Here is a 13,226-nt window from a genome sequence, read left to right as displayed (position 1 = left end):
CTGTGCTAACACCGGAGCGGCGAGTTGGCTGTTTCCTCTTTGCCGAAACCGCAGCATTGCAAACAAGAGCGGAACTTAAAGTAAAGAATCAATCTCACCAGGCTAGTATCGTTCTGATACCGATACCGACTTGGTATCGATACTATCAATATTTGGGTCGATCCGCCCACCACTAATTTATTCACTTATCAATATTTATCACTATTCAATATTCAAATCATATCACACCAGTATTTAGTATTATTAAGATGCTATAGTATCCATCCACCAATGAGATAGCTGGGAGCACGGGCAGGCCAATCATGCACGACGAGATTGGGTGTGCTTTTTTTTTTTTTTTAAATTATCAAAAATATCAGAAATTCTCAACAAAAACAGTAATTACAATAATAACAGTAAAAGACACAACATTATATTACATACAACATAGAATCTGTTAACATTCGTTCTCATTTAAAAATACAAATAACAGCCTTTTATCCTCTGTTTCGCTGAACAAGGTATTGTTAAATGCAAAAAGTCTCTTGAAATTGTCTCTTTCTGCTGCATAAAACAGTTTAAGGTGGGCCTTTAAGAGATTTGCAAACAGTTTGGAAATGTTTATACCTCTGCCTTCGTACAGAGCTGAGTTCCTCCTAAGCCAGGCCGCATGCCTAGCAAAGGCCAGTACAGTGTTGACCAGAATAATGTTTTTCCCTGGGTCTTTCCCTGGATGCCAAACAGATATGTCCTGTTCCATTCACTTTCTGTGCATAATGAGAGTCCACAATGATCAGTCAAAAGTTTCTTTACCATTTCTCTGTGTCCTGACAAACGGGCGGCTGAGAAAAGGTGTTCAAAGTCTCATCCATCATTTTACACACCGCACATTCTCTTTTGTATAGCTTCTTATTAATTTGGTGCTGACAACACCAGTGAATATCTTCCTGTGCCTTATTTTGAAGTCTAAATTAAAGATTTCTGGGTCATACATGGGACATCTATATTCTTCCAGATTGTGCTGACTTCATGTGAAGGGAAAATCTCCTTCCAGATCTTTTCTGAGGCTGGTCTCTTATGACTTTTACCAAGAAACAATTTTACCAGTCTCTAGTTTTCACAGATGCAACATTAATAGTCTTCCCCCAAGGCAGAGGAAGAAATTCAGTCCTGCACCTTGCAACTGCTTTTACCCAGCAGTGTGCGCTAATCAGGCAGCAGGCACTTCTCAAGTTTCCCTGCTATCTTTACAATTTGTTGTTTTCTGTATTTTCCTCATTTCACTCAATTTCCTCAACAAATATTCTAAAATAAAGTTAACATTTGCATCCATTACTTGTCCCACCTTTGTGAGGCCAGCAGCCTCTAGCTTACTGCACACCAAATATCTCCCCTGATAAGTAAGACAGGGGTTTCAGAGGAAAGACATCTGCAACACGTTTTTTTTCACTGCATTCAGGCCTTAGGTGGGCTAAATCCTTCCCAATGCCTCCAGCCCCTCTCGGTAGAACCCTGGCAGGCCTCTAAGAACATTTCTGGGTGGGAGAGTACACAAGTTGTACACACTCCTCTCTCCGTATTCCACTATGCAATCAGCCAAGAAGTCTTTCCAGGGGTGTTGCTGGGCCTGATCCAGAAACTTGCTTATCAGTTTCACTCTAAGTGCATCTCTTTGGCACCCACATCTATTAAGGCTAGCCCTCCTCCTTTTTGTTGCCTATTACAGTTCTCTGTGCTATCACATCCCTCTACCTTTCCATGGGAAAGAGGAAATCGTACTGTTCAAAGAATTTAATGCCCACTTTATCTAAATCTTTCACAGTAATATTTGTGTCATCCGCGTACTGATAAATTAGACTATTCTTCTCAAAAGGACTATCAATACATTTAATCGTCTTATCCAGTTTTACTAAAGCTGCCAGAGGTTCTGCTGAAATACTATAAAGCACTGCTGACAGGGGACACCCTTGTCTTATCGAGCTTTCTAACGGAAATGATTCTGTCAACACCCCATTTATTTTCACACAACTCTTGGCATTCTTATATAACAGCTTTAACCATGATACCAACCTATTACCAAACCCAAATTTACTCATAGTCTGCATTAAATAATCATGCTCTACCCTATCAAAGGTCTAGTTTAAATCTACACTTAATAATATGCCCCCCTCACCATCACTGTTCATTTGCCCTGCAACATCTCTTACTGAACAGATGATATCAGTGATATCCCTCCCCAGAATACTATATCCCTGCGTGTACAAGATAATACTCCCAACTACATTCGTTATCCTATTGCTAGCACTTTAGCTAATATTTTATAATCACTATTCAGTAGACTTAAAGGCCTATTATTTTCCAGCTTATTTGGATTCCCCTTTTCTTAAACAGAATAGTTAACATCCCCGTAGCCATACATTCAGGCATCTCCTTCCTCTCTTCCATACAACACTTTCCATAAAATCGGTGCCAATATATCAGAAAACGCTTTATCAAACTCATTTGTTAGTCATCCAACCCAGGGCTTTTGTCATTTTTAGTTTGTTCTATCGCCACTTTTATTTCATTGACTGATATATCACTGTCACACATTTGCTTATCCTCCTCAGATATCTTAACACCCACTGCACTCAACACTCTATCCACAGATTCCTGATCGACACCTTCTTTCTTAAACAAATTGCTATAAAAAGATTGAACTTCTGCTAATATACCAACAAAATCACTTACTTTCTCACCTTTTCTATTTTCCAAGTCAGTAATAAAATTTTTCCTTTTAATTTTTTCCCTCAAGGTTAAGGAAGAACTTTATGCACTTCTCCCCCTCCACTACATATTTACCTTTGGCTTCTTGTTATGGGCACCCCTACATTTCTCTTTCTCCCAAATTTTCCAAATCACTTTGCAACTGTATCAGTTTTGCCCTATCATGATTTAGATCCCCCCTCTATTATTTCCTCTTCTTTTTTTAGATTCTCCCTTAACTCCAACTCTTTTTGCTTCCTTAAAAAAACTCCTTTTCTTAGCATAGCTAATATTTTTCATCTTTATTTTATTCTTAACCATTCCCCACCAAGCACAAATATTCTTTTCATAGAACGGGTTCTTTTTTTCAAACATTAAGCAATTAATAATACATTTTTTTGTATTTCCTGTTCAGCCAAAAGACATGAATTTTAAACACCACACTCCCCCCACCTTTCCCACCCCTGTTTTCCCTCCAACTGAAATGTAAGAGCAGCATGATCACTTAAACCCATGAACTTATATCTTATGTTCCCCAAAAAACTAAAAATACTTCTTTTTAACTAAACATAAATCAATTCTGCTTTGCTTAATATTTCCCAACACAATCTGCCGCCTTGAAGATTGCCTTTTGTATGGATTCTCTTCCCTCCATACATCAATCAAATCTTCACTCACTAAGATAATATTAAGCACCGATTTTGAGCTATCAGCCTTGAAAGATGCAACACTGCATGGCATTCAAGTCTTGTGCACCAAACATTAAAATCCCCCAACTAATATACCAATTTCCCTTAATTAAACTCTTCATCTTTCCAAAGAAGTCTCTCCGTTTCTTACAATTGGAGCGTAAACATTAACCAAAGGAAATAAAACATTTTACAATTCAAACTCAATAACCAATAATCTTCACTTATTGTCTTTAAATACTTGTTTTACACTATTGACACACCCTTTAACTAAAATAGCTACACCACATTCCCTCTGCCCCCCATGGTTCACAAAAAAGTCCCCCCTCCACATTGTTTTCATTCTGTCCATAAGTTCATCTGTCTCTTGCAAACATAAAATGTCCGAATTTAGTCCAACAAAAACCTGCTCTGCTTTCCTCTTGTCTCTAAGACCATTACAATTAAACAAAGAAATTTTAATTTGAGCACCCATAATACAAAGAAAAACCATAAGAAAAAATAACAGCAGAGCTTCTTTCATACCTTTCATTTTTTCACACTCATCTTCTCTTTACCTTTCTTCTTCCTTTTCAAACGTCTTATCATTTCCTCACTGATGTCCATCTCCTCACCGCTGCTTCTCCCAGTTCGGCTCCATTTCCATGCCACCTGCACTCAGCTGGGAGGGACGCCCCACCCCCTCCAGCCTCCTCGCCTTCTTGACCTTTCCCATCTCCCAATGCCTCGCTGGCCCACGGTCATCCTCGGTCCAGCATCCTCCAAACCGCTGTCTGACTCCACAGCCTCCAATGACCAAATACGCCCGCCGGCCCGCCGCCCTCTGTCTCAGAGGCATCGAGTGTAGTCAAACACGTATCCTTGAGGGCACTTTTAGGAGCCTTGTCAAGGATGTTTTTTGACATCTTGGCAAAGTTAACAACAACTAGTTTGTCCACATCCACTTTGCTTACAAGCTTCATTTCCTCTAGAATCTAAGAGACAAAGTATGACAAAGAAATGGTAAACAGAATTACTTTCATTGGAATATAGTTGCATTCTGAAGCCACATCAGATTTTCTGCAATAGCAAATAATAAGTCTATCAAGTTGTTTTATTAGGTCTTTTCATAACTTCTGGATCTTTTCTGACAGTATTTAAAGAATGGCGAAAAGGCCCTACAAACTTACAAAACTTACGTTCTATGAGGATGGGCATGGCCCACAATTTATCTTGTAATACAGGGCTAGTGCTTTGACCTCACCAAAATGGAATGGCGTAGGCATGGACTGCAGCTGTCAAATGTTCCTGAATAAAGTTGGCCCCCGTATTTTTGCATCTTAACCATTCCATTTATTATGAGGTCGTAGTTGGGTCTCTGTTTTAGAGCTTCTATTTTCATTGCTTCTTTTATAGTATTGAATGCTGTGCTCATCTTCTCCATCCTGCATTTCCTAGGTTCAGTTCATAGCCAAGAAAAACAAAACAATTTTAAAAAGTACAATTGTGTTAAACCTAAAAGTGTTAGGTTTATTTAAATATACCCTAATTTCATTTAAGCATTTAAGCATTACTAATGACTTACAGCCCTGACTTTCTTCACTGAAGGCTTACTACCCTCTGACTCTGCCCTTCCACCATGAGGCGATGAGAATCTCTTCCTCATTTTTGCAACTTCACTGTTGCTGATCAGGGGAATTCTCTCTTTTTTAAATTTGTTGCGCAGGGACTCCAACAAGGCATCCTGACCAAAAACAGTAAGAGTTGATCACATAAATTGTTAGGGTTAGGGTTAGGGGGTTAGGTTAGGGAAAGGGGACACCACTAGATGTCACTAATGCACTGGCAACATGTATTATTTTGATCTTTGTCTATTTTATCTTTATATATGTATATATACATACACACATATATACAATGTTTTTTTTATATATTTTTTTTATAGGTTCCATATTGGCTCATGGAGAAAAAGCAGATTGATAAATGGTCCGGAGCTGGATCAGTGAGAGGAGAGTACAGGTTTTGAAAGGATATGAAGGTAAGTAAAGGGAGGGGACAAGGAGGGATGAGGAAAACACAGCCTATTAGGACAGGGAGTATTATTTATGAAAATGTTTTTATATATCCCTGATATTTTTTTTCCAATTTTTTAGGACTTCACATGGAGGGAAGGGTCGCATCACACGCAATCACATCAATAGGTTGTGTTAGGGATCCTCAACTCTGGAGGTCCTGTTGGACCTGGATTGGGGGCTCTTCCTCCTGAAAACCGGGAGGGGGGGGTTTATAGCTTTACTAGTTAGAGTTGGGTCCTCCAACATAGTAATAGGATTAGGTCAAGGTCAGGTTAGGGTTGGGGCAGGGTCGAGTGTCAGGTTAGGGTTAGGGCATGGTCCAGGGTTAGGGCAGGGGCGGGGGTCAGGTTAGGGTTAGGGGCAAGGTTGAGGTCAGGTTAGGGTTAGGGCTAGGGTTAGGGTTAGTAGAATATCTCTTTGATCCTCCCCGTTTGGTCCGCCGACTCAATGGTTTGGTGTACAGGGTCAAAGGAAATGCACGGGCCGACGCACATCGCTACTAGGCTCCCCGTACAATGTGCCCTATCTACAACAGTAGTTCTAATTTTAGTCCCGTAGGTTATTGTTAGGCCTGAGGGTTGGATTATATTTTGTTAATCTTTTTAGGGATTTAGGGTTCTGGATCAGAATTAATTCAGAGTAGGGTTGACTTTCTGGTTGTTTTAGATTGTATTTTTAAGGTTAAGATCAAGGTCTCATTAAATTAAATTAAGAGGTCTATCAATTGGTATGAGGTTTTTTCCAGTTAGGGTTAGGGTTAGGGTTAGGGATAGAGGGTTTTAGCCAGAAGTGCCAGGGGGTGCACTTGGTTTTTGGCGAATAGCTTTGTCTGTGGTGGTCCCAGAGTCATGAGACCCACATGCCCCCCCCACTAATTCCATGATGGGCTTTCCAACGCCGCCAGCCGCACCTCTCTACGAGCTTGCATTGCTGAGATACGCTCTCTGGGCCTCATATATGGGTGCGGCCTTAGCGAAAATTCACTCTGACTGAGGCTGATGATGATGATGATGACTAATTCTATGATGGGCTTTCCAACTTGCGTTGCTTAGATACGCTGTGTACGCTCTCTGGGTGTCATATTTTATATACTTGAGTTATAGCACTTTCCGACACCCAAAGTCTTTTTCCCTAATTGTCACGCAACAAAAAGGTTTGCAAAAAAGTTGAAAAAGTGCCGTAAACTAATGGCGACTATAGACCATTCTTTTGTAGGTGAGGAAAATTGCAAAAATGACTTGTCAGCAAGGCCAACTGCTGTACTTTATGCCATAGTGCCATACTTAGAGTTGTGAGTGAAATAATATGGCCACATTATACATTCTCAAACATTTCTGAGAATATCTGATAGTGAAAAGGAGGGGGAGACTGCTTGATCTGCACTTTTGTCTCAGAAGACAAAGGCAAAGGGAGAAGATGCAGAAAGAGGGATCATCAGCTGCTGATTTACAATAATAACAACTGTTTTCGTGCCTGGACTGGATACTGCCAATGTTCCTGACCTTACAGGACAATGCTCAAAGCTTTCCATACTGTGTCCTGTTAGCAAACTTTTCCCACATGTTAATTGATTTCAGACAAAATTTATGTCTAAACACTTTTCTTGTGGTAGTGATTTTCATATGTGATAGCCATGGTAGTGGATTCCACATGCGATAGTTGTGGTCTGTGCACGGCTCCATTGCCGAGACACAGCCGTGGGCAACCCCTGGAATCACATATGAATCCACTGGCAATAGCCAAGTCCCATGGCTTGGAGTTCAGCTGGGCCACCTTGTGGGAGTGCCGGGCACAGCACTCCCTAATAATACACAAGATAAATAATAATAATAGTAATACTAATAACAACAACAACAACAACAACAATAATATAATAATAATAATAATAAAGGGAATTTATTGTCCAAATCCAAGGGCTTAATTTTGAACTACTGTTTTTATTGTTTATTTGCAGTTAATGTTTGCTTCACAACAGATGATACAGGAAAAGAAAAATGGTAAAATGCTATGATATGGATTATGGGTGCATGAATATGAGAGAAAGAGAGGGAGAGAGAGAGAGATTTGCACATGTGTTGCACGGTAGCAGATTTGCACATGTGTTGCACTGTAGCAGATTTGCACATGTGTTTTTTCAGGTAGCAGATATAAGCACCAACCACCTCATAATTTGTCACTTCACTGCAGTCATTTCAAGTGGTTGCATCAACTGTTGAAGGCTTGTGTAGTGGATTATTTTGAATTTTTATACACGATGGCAGAACAACCAGAGGAAACCATCTCTGAGAACCTTACACTCCAAAACCCTCAAACTGATGATGATGGGGAAACCAGCATTTGTTCTCTCAGCAAGGAGGATATGGACGAGGTGGACCGTTCCAAAGCCAAAGCTGCATTTTCTGAATACAAGAAAATGAGACTGACACCATTTAAACAACCCAGTGTACCACGGCCACAAACCTCAACAATGGATGATGAAGACTTGGTTGATCCTGGAACAAAAGCTTCTAAATCAAAAACTCGATGCGGTGAAGAAAATCCGACTGACACCAATTAAAAAGCCCAGAAGCCTTCTACCAAGCCCCAGCCCACCACCCTCTTCAAGCGCAGATGACCAGATGGATGTGGACAGTGGGCATGATGTAGTGTCACCCAGCTCCACTCTTTCATGCTCAGCCAGCATCAGCGACCCTCTGTCTCCACCACCCCCCAGACCCCAGCGAGAACTGATGAAAATGTAAGGGGTGCGGGTTCGGTTGAAAGCGCTGAAAAGCATTGGAGGCAAGAAGAGAAAGCCTTCATTGACCAAGATCCAACAAAATCGCATATGATTGCCTTTCAAGAGTACATTAAAAAGTGCTCACAAAATAATATACCTTCAAGAGGCTTTAATGCATTCAAACGCCAAAGGCAGCGTATGATGCCCCCCCCCAAAAAAAACCCTTGATCCACATGTTTAATTTTTAAAAATATTTGTTCATAAATCTTTTCATTGTTCATAATTGTAGGTTGTTCAATACTTATTTTTCCCACTGAATAAACTTGTTGTTAAAAAGAATATATTGTAGGCTCAGGCTTGTGTGTATATTTGGTGAGTTATTGGGGAGAAAAAAACAAATACAAACAAAAACAAAAATTATATATCTTAGCAGAATTTCACTACCAGTTCAACAATATTGCCACAGGGTGGCAGTCTTGCACTATATGACATATGCTGCATGAGCAATTCCTATACGTGGGCCTCTCTCTCTACTCTGGGACCCTAAGCAGCAGAGCTGACATAGAACAGGCTCCATATATGAAGATGCCTGTTTGAGAGGAAGACATTCACACCTGAGTGGGTTGTGTGACTCAGAGTTATTCGTCATACATAGCATTTAACGTTCAAAAGAAACTTTCGCCCTTGTGGTTTTAATTCGGACAATTTACTTAATGTCAAATGCAGATGTTTTATCGGTTCACCAATTTCGTCTCAGGCTGCAGTCTTGCACTATGTGTCATAGGCACGAGCAAAGCCCTTATGTAGGCCTGTAATCTTTGGGAGGCAAAATGGAGGCACCACACTCTGATGGAGTAACACCCTCCATGGTTACACAAAACTTGTTCACACTAATCATCAACCAGCAGTCACGCTCTTAAATAAATAGAAGTTGACAAAAGATTTGTGTGTGTGTGTGTGTGTGTGTGTGTGTATGTGTGTTGGTAACACTTTAGAAGAGTGGATGCTTTTAACACATTAATAACACTTTAGTCCTTTATAATGCAATACTATCTAGCTGTATGTCCTATATACAAGTCCAGGTATTAATACAGACTAGAAGATGTCTAACATCTCATTCTCAGACAGAAACGACTGGAGTTACTGAAAGCCAACCTTTTCTATCCAAACCGAAGAACTTTGTTTTGAACTTTTGTCTTTATTTACTTACAAATAAATAGAAACAGAAATAAGTAAATAAAAAATAAAGGTCAACTTTCTGTACAAAAAGTCAATAAAAAATAAAATACACATTCATCGGCACATATCAACATAATATACAAATAATAAAAATAAGATATAAGACAACTTACATACGAGTGGGATGTAAAGTACAAAAGGTAATACTGAAAATTAATTGTGCAAGATGCAGATTGTGTAGGAGAAGTGGGTGAATGGTGATGATGAGGAGGAGGAGCAGGTGGATGAGGACCGATCAGTCTGGATTTCAAAGGCCATCCCACTGTTCAAAATTGATGGTTTCAAGACGGGGCTAAAAAAAACATAGACAGAGGACATGTGAAAGTTGCTCTGGTGAAACTAAAATGGCATTCGCAAGGCCTGAACAGTCAAAAGAACATCTTTTCAGAGACGCCCCCCCCCCCCAACACTCAAACACATGCACACGCACACACACATGCCACCATGTAAAGCAAAATGTAAAGCGCTGTATAAAATCAAGTTATTATTAATAAAATTATTCATTTTCTGATTAGCAGTTACCCTGAAAGTGTTCACATCCGGTGTTTGCTGGGATATGTGTTTCACCGTCTAAAATAAAAGCCAGCAGGGCATCTACCACCTCTGACAGGAAACACCAAAGATTAATTGTATAAATTGGTCTGGTGAGTTATATGAAGTTCATTCAGAAGTGAAAAGAATAATTATGGTACTCTCATGTCAAAACATTTACAATTATTGTTGTTAAGGGTTGGGGTTAGGGGTTAGGGGATAGAGGGTTTTAGCCAGAAGTGCCAGGGGGTGCACTTGATTTTTGGCGAATAGCTTTGTCTGTGGTGGTCGCAGAGTCACGAGACCCACATGCTCCCCCACTAATTCTACGATGGGCTTTCCAACGGTGCCAGCCCCATGTCTCTACGAGCTAGCGTCAGCGAGCTACAGTGATATGGAGGGGGGGTGCAGTTGTATTTGGCCCAATAACTTTGTCTGTGGTGGTCGCAGAGTCATGAGACCCACATGCTCCCCCACTAATTCCACGATGGGCTTTCCAACGGCACCAGCCACGAGTCTCTCTGAGCTCGCGTTAGGGTTATGGTTAGGGTTAGGGTTAGGGTTACAGATAGAGGGTGCAGTTGTATTTGGCCCAATAACTTTGTCTGTGGTTAGGGTTAGGGTTAGGGGGGTTAGGGGGGGTTAGGGTTAGGGTTAGGGGTTAGGGTTAGGGTTAGGGGTTAGGGTTGGGGTTAGGGGTTAGGGTTGGGGTTAGGGGTTAGGGTTAGGGTTAGGGTTAGGGTTAGTAGAATATCTCTTTGATCCTCCCCGTTTGGTCCGCCGACTCAACGGTTTGGTGTAGAGGGTCAAAGGAAATGCACGGGCCGACGCATATCGCTACTAGGCTCCCCGTACAATGTGCCCCATCTACAACAGTAGTTCTATTTTTAGTCCCGTAGGTTAGGGTTAGGTTTTGGAGTATATTTTGTTCCTCTTTCTAGGGTGTAGGGTTCTGGATCCGGATTGATACAGAGTATGATTAACCTTCTGATGTTTTAGATTGTATTTTAAAGGTTAAGATTGAGGTCTCATTAGGTTAAATTAAGGGGTTTGTCAAATGGTATGAGGTCCCAGTTAGGGTTAGGGGTAGGATAGATAAGGTTAAGGTTGAGGTCTGGTAAGGGTAAATTAAGGGGTTTGTAAATGGTATGAGGTCCCAATTAGGGTTAGGGGTAGGATATAAAAGGACTAAGGTTAGGGTTAGGGTTTCGGGTTAGGGTTAGGGCAAGAGATGGGAGAGGTTAGGATTAGGGTTAGGGAAGAGAAAGGGTTAGGGTTAGGGCCTGAGGAGGGGGAGGTTAGGGTTAGGATAAGGAAATGGGAGAGGTTAGGGTCAGGGTTGAACAAGAAGGAATGAAAGATTAAGGTTAGGCAAGGGAAGAGAGTTAGGGTTGGAGTCAGAGAGGGTTAGGGTTAGGGAAAAGAAGAGGGTTAGGGTTGGGTTAGGGCAAGCTGTGAGAGAGGTTAGGGTTAGATAAGGAGATGGGAGAGGAGGGTTAGGGTTAGGCAGGAAAGTTAGGGTTAGAGTCAGAGAGGGTTAGGGTTAGGGCATAGGATGGGAGAGGTTAAGGTTAGGGTTAGAAAGGGTAGGAGAGGTTAGGGTTAGGAAAAGGAGATGGGAGAGGAAGGTTAGGGTTAGGAAGGAGAGTTAGGGTTAGAGTCAGGAGGGTTAGGGTTAGGGCATAGGAGGAGAGGTTAAGGTTAGGGTTAGGAAGTTAGGGTTAAGGTTAGGGTTAGGGGGTTAGGGTTAGGGTTAGGGTTAGAGAGGGTTAGGGTTAGGGTTAGGGTTAGGGTTAGGGTTAGGGTTAGGAGGTTAGGGTTAGGGGTTAGGGGTTAGGGTTAGGGTTAGAGAGGGTTAGGGTTAGGGTTAGGGGTTAGGGTTAGGGTTAGGGTTGGACAAGGAAGGAAAGAGAGTTAAGGTTAGGTAAGAAAGGAGAAGAGAGTTAGGGATAAGCAAAAGAAAAAGGAAACAAAGGAGAGAGAAAAAAAAGGGGGAGTGAGAGAGAGAGAGAGAGAAAAATTCTTTTTTGTGGAAAAAAAAGGGGGGGGAAAAGGAAAGAGGGGAGCACAAGAGGGAGAAAGAGAGATAGGGAAAGAAAAAGAGAGAAGAAAAAAAAGGGGGGGGTTTTGGGTGGTGTTTAGTTTTTTGGATCTAAATTTAGGAAGCCTACCCTATTTTGAACCAGATTATATAGAAGGTTCCTATAATTCTTTTATTGTAATTGTGTGGATTTAAGCTCAATGTTTTTTATTTTATAGTAACTGACTTACTATTTTTTTCTTTTTTTGTCTTTTATTTTTATTTTTATAGAATTCTTTCAGAGGATTTTCCTTGGACATCTGAAGCCTTGATCGGTCCTTGTATGTTTTTGTCGTATTTTGTGTTTATTTATTTACAGTATTTTTTATAAACCCCCATCTATCACGAGGTGACAGATAGTTTTGGGATAATTTTTATTTTTTTTGGTAATAAAGGGTAATTAGGTAGGATTGGATTTGAATTAATTGTTACTAAGGATCAAGGTTTTAGGTTTTCTTTTGAATTTTTGATCTTTTAGGAACACATCATCAGTAGTGGACCCCGGGATCCTTGAGTGTTTCGGCCATTATCACTAGACACTCTCACCCGAGGGAGGCCCCGCCGGGATTGATCACTTCCCGGGGTGTGTTCCTTAATTAGTAGGTTTTCATATTAAAATCTACTTTTTTGTTTCTTTTTTGTCTTTTTTTCTTTTGTCCTTAAGACTTGTTCAATGATTTTAGTGTTATATTGGTTTTCTTTAAAGCTAAAGGTTTGGATTAGAGTTGTTTATTATCATTTTGTTTGTTGTTATTTTTATGTTGTTGTTCTTCTCCTTTGTTGTTATTATAATAATTATTATTATTATTTGTTAGTATTATTAAAAGGGAGGAAAGGGGCTTTTTGTATTATTTGAGTCTTCCTATTGTTGCTAAGAAATAAAGATTTTAGTTGATATTATTTTCCCTCTAGTTCAGTTTCAGTGGTCAAGTTGAAAGTTAATTTGATTTAGTTTTACATCAGTTTTGAGGTTTCTTCTGGGACTGTTTAAGGTATCACAATTTCAGGATTTATAGACAACCCCTAGGTCCCGTTGCATCCACGGCCTGGTCACCTAAGCTGGACCAGGGGATGGTAATTTTGGGGATTATGTAAAGATTTGAAAGAGTCCAACTGGATTGTGGGTCTGTTCAAATTGGACGTGTGTGGTGCACCATGGGCTGTGCAATGGTGAGGCTAACCCTCATAGA

The sequence above is a fragment of the Lates calcarifer genome, unplaced genomic scaffold (assembly GCF_001640805.2).
Source record: "Lates calcarifer isolate ASB-BC8 unplaced genomic scaffold, TLL_Latcal_v3 _unitig_5142_quiver_1877, whole genome shotgun sequence".
Lineage (NCBI taxonomy): Eukaryota > Metazoa > Chordata > Actinopteri > Centropomidae > Lates > Lates calcarifer.
Note: the sequence above shows the minus strand (reverse complement) of the source record.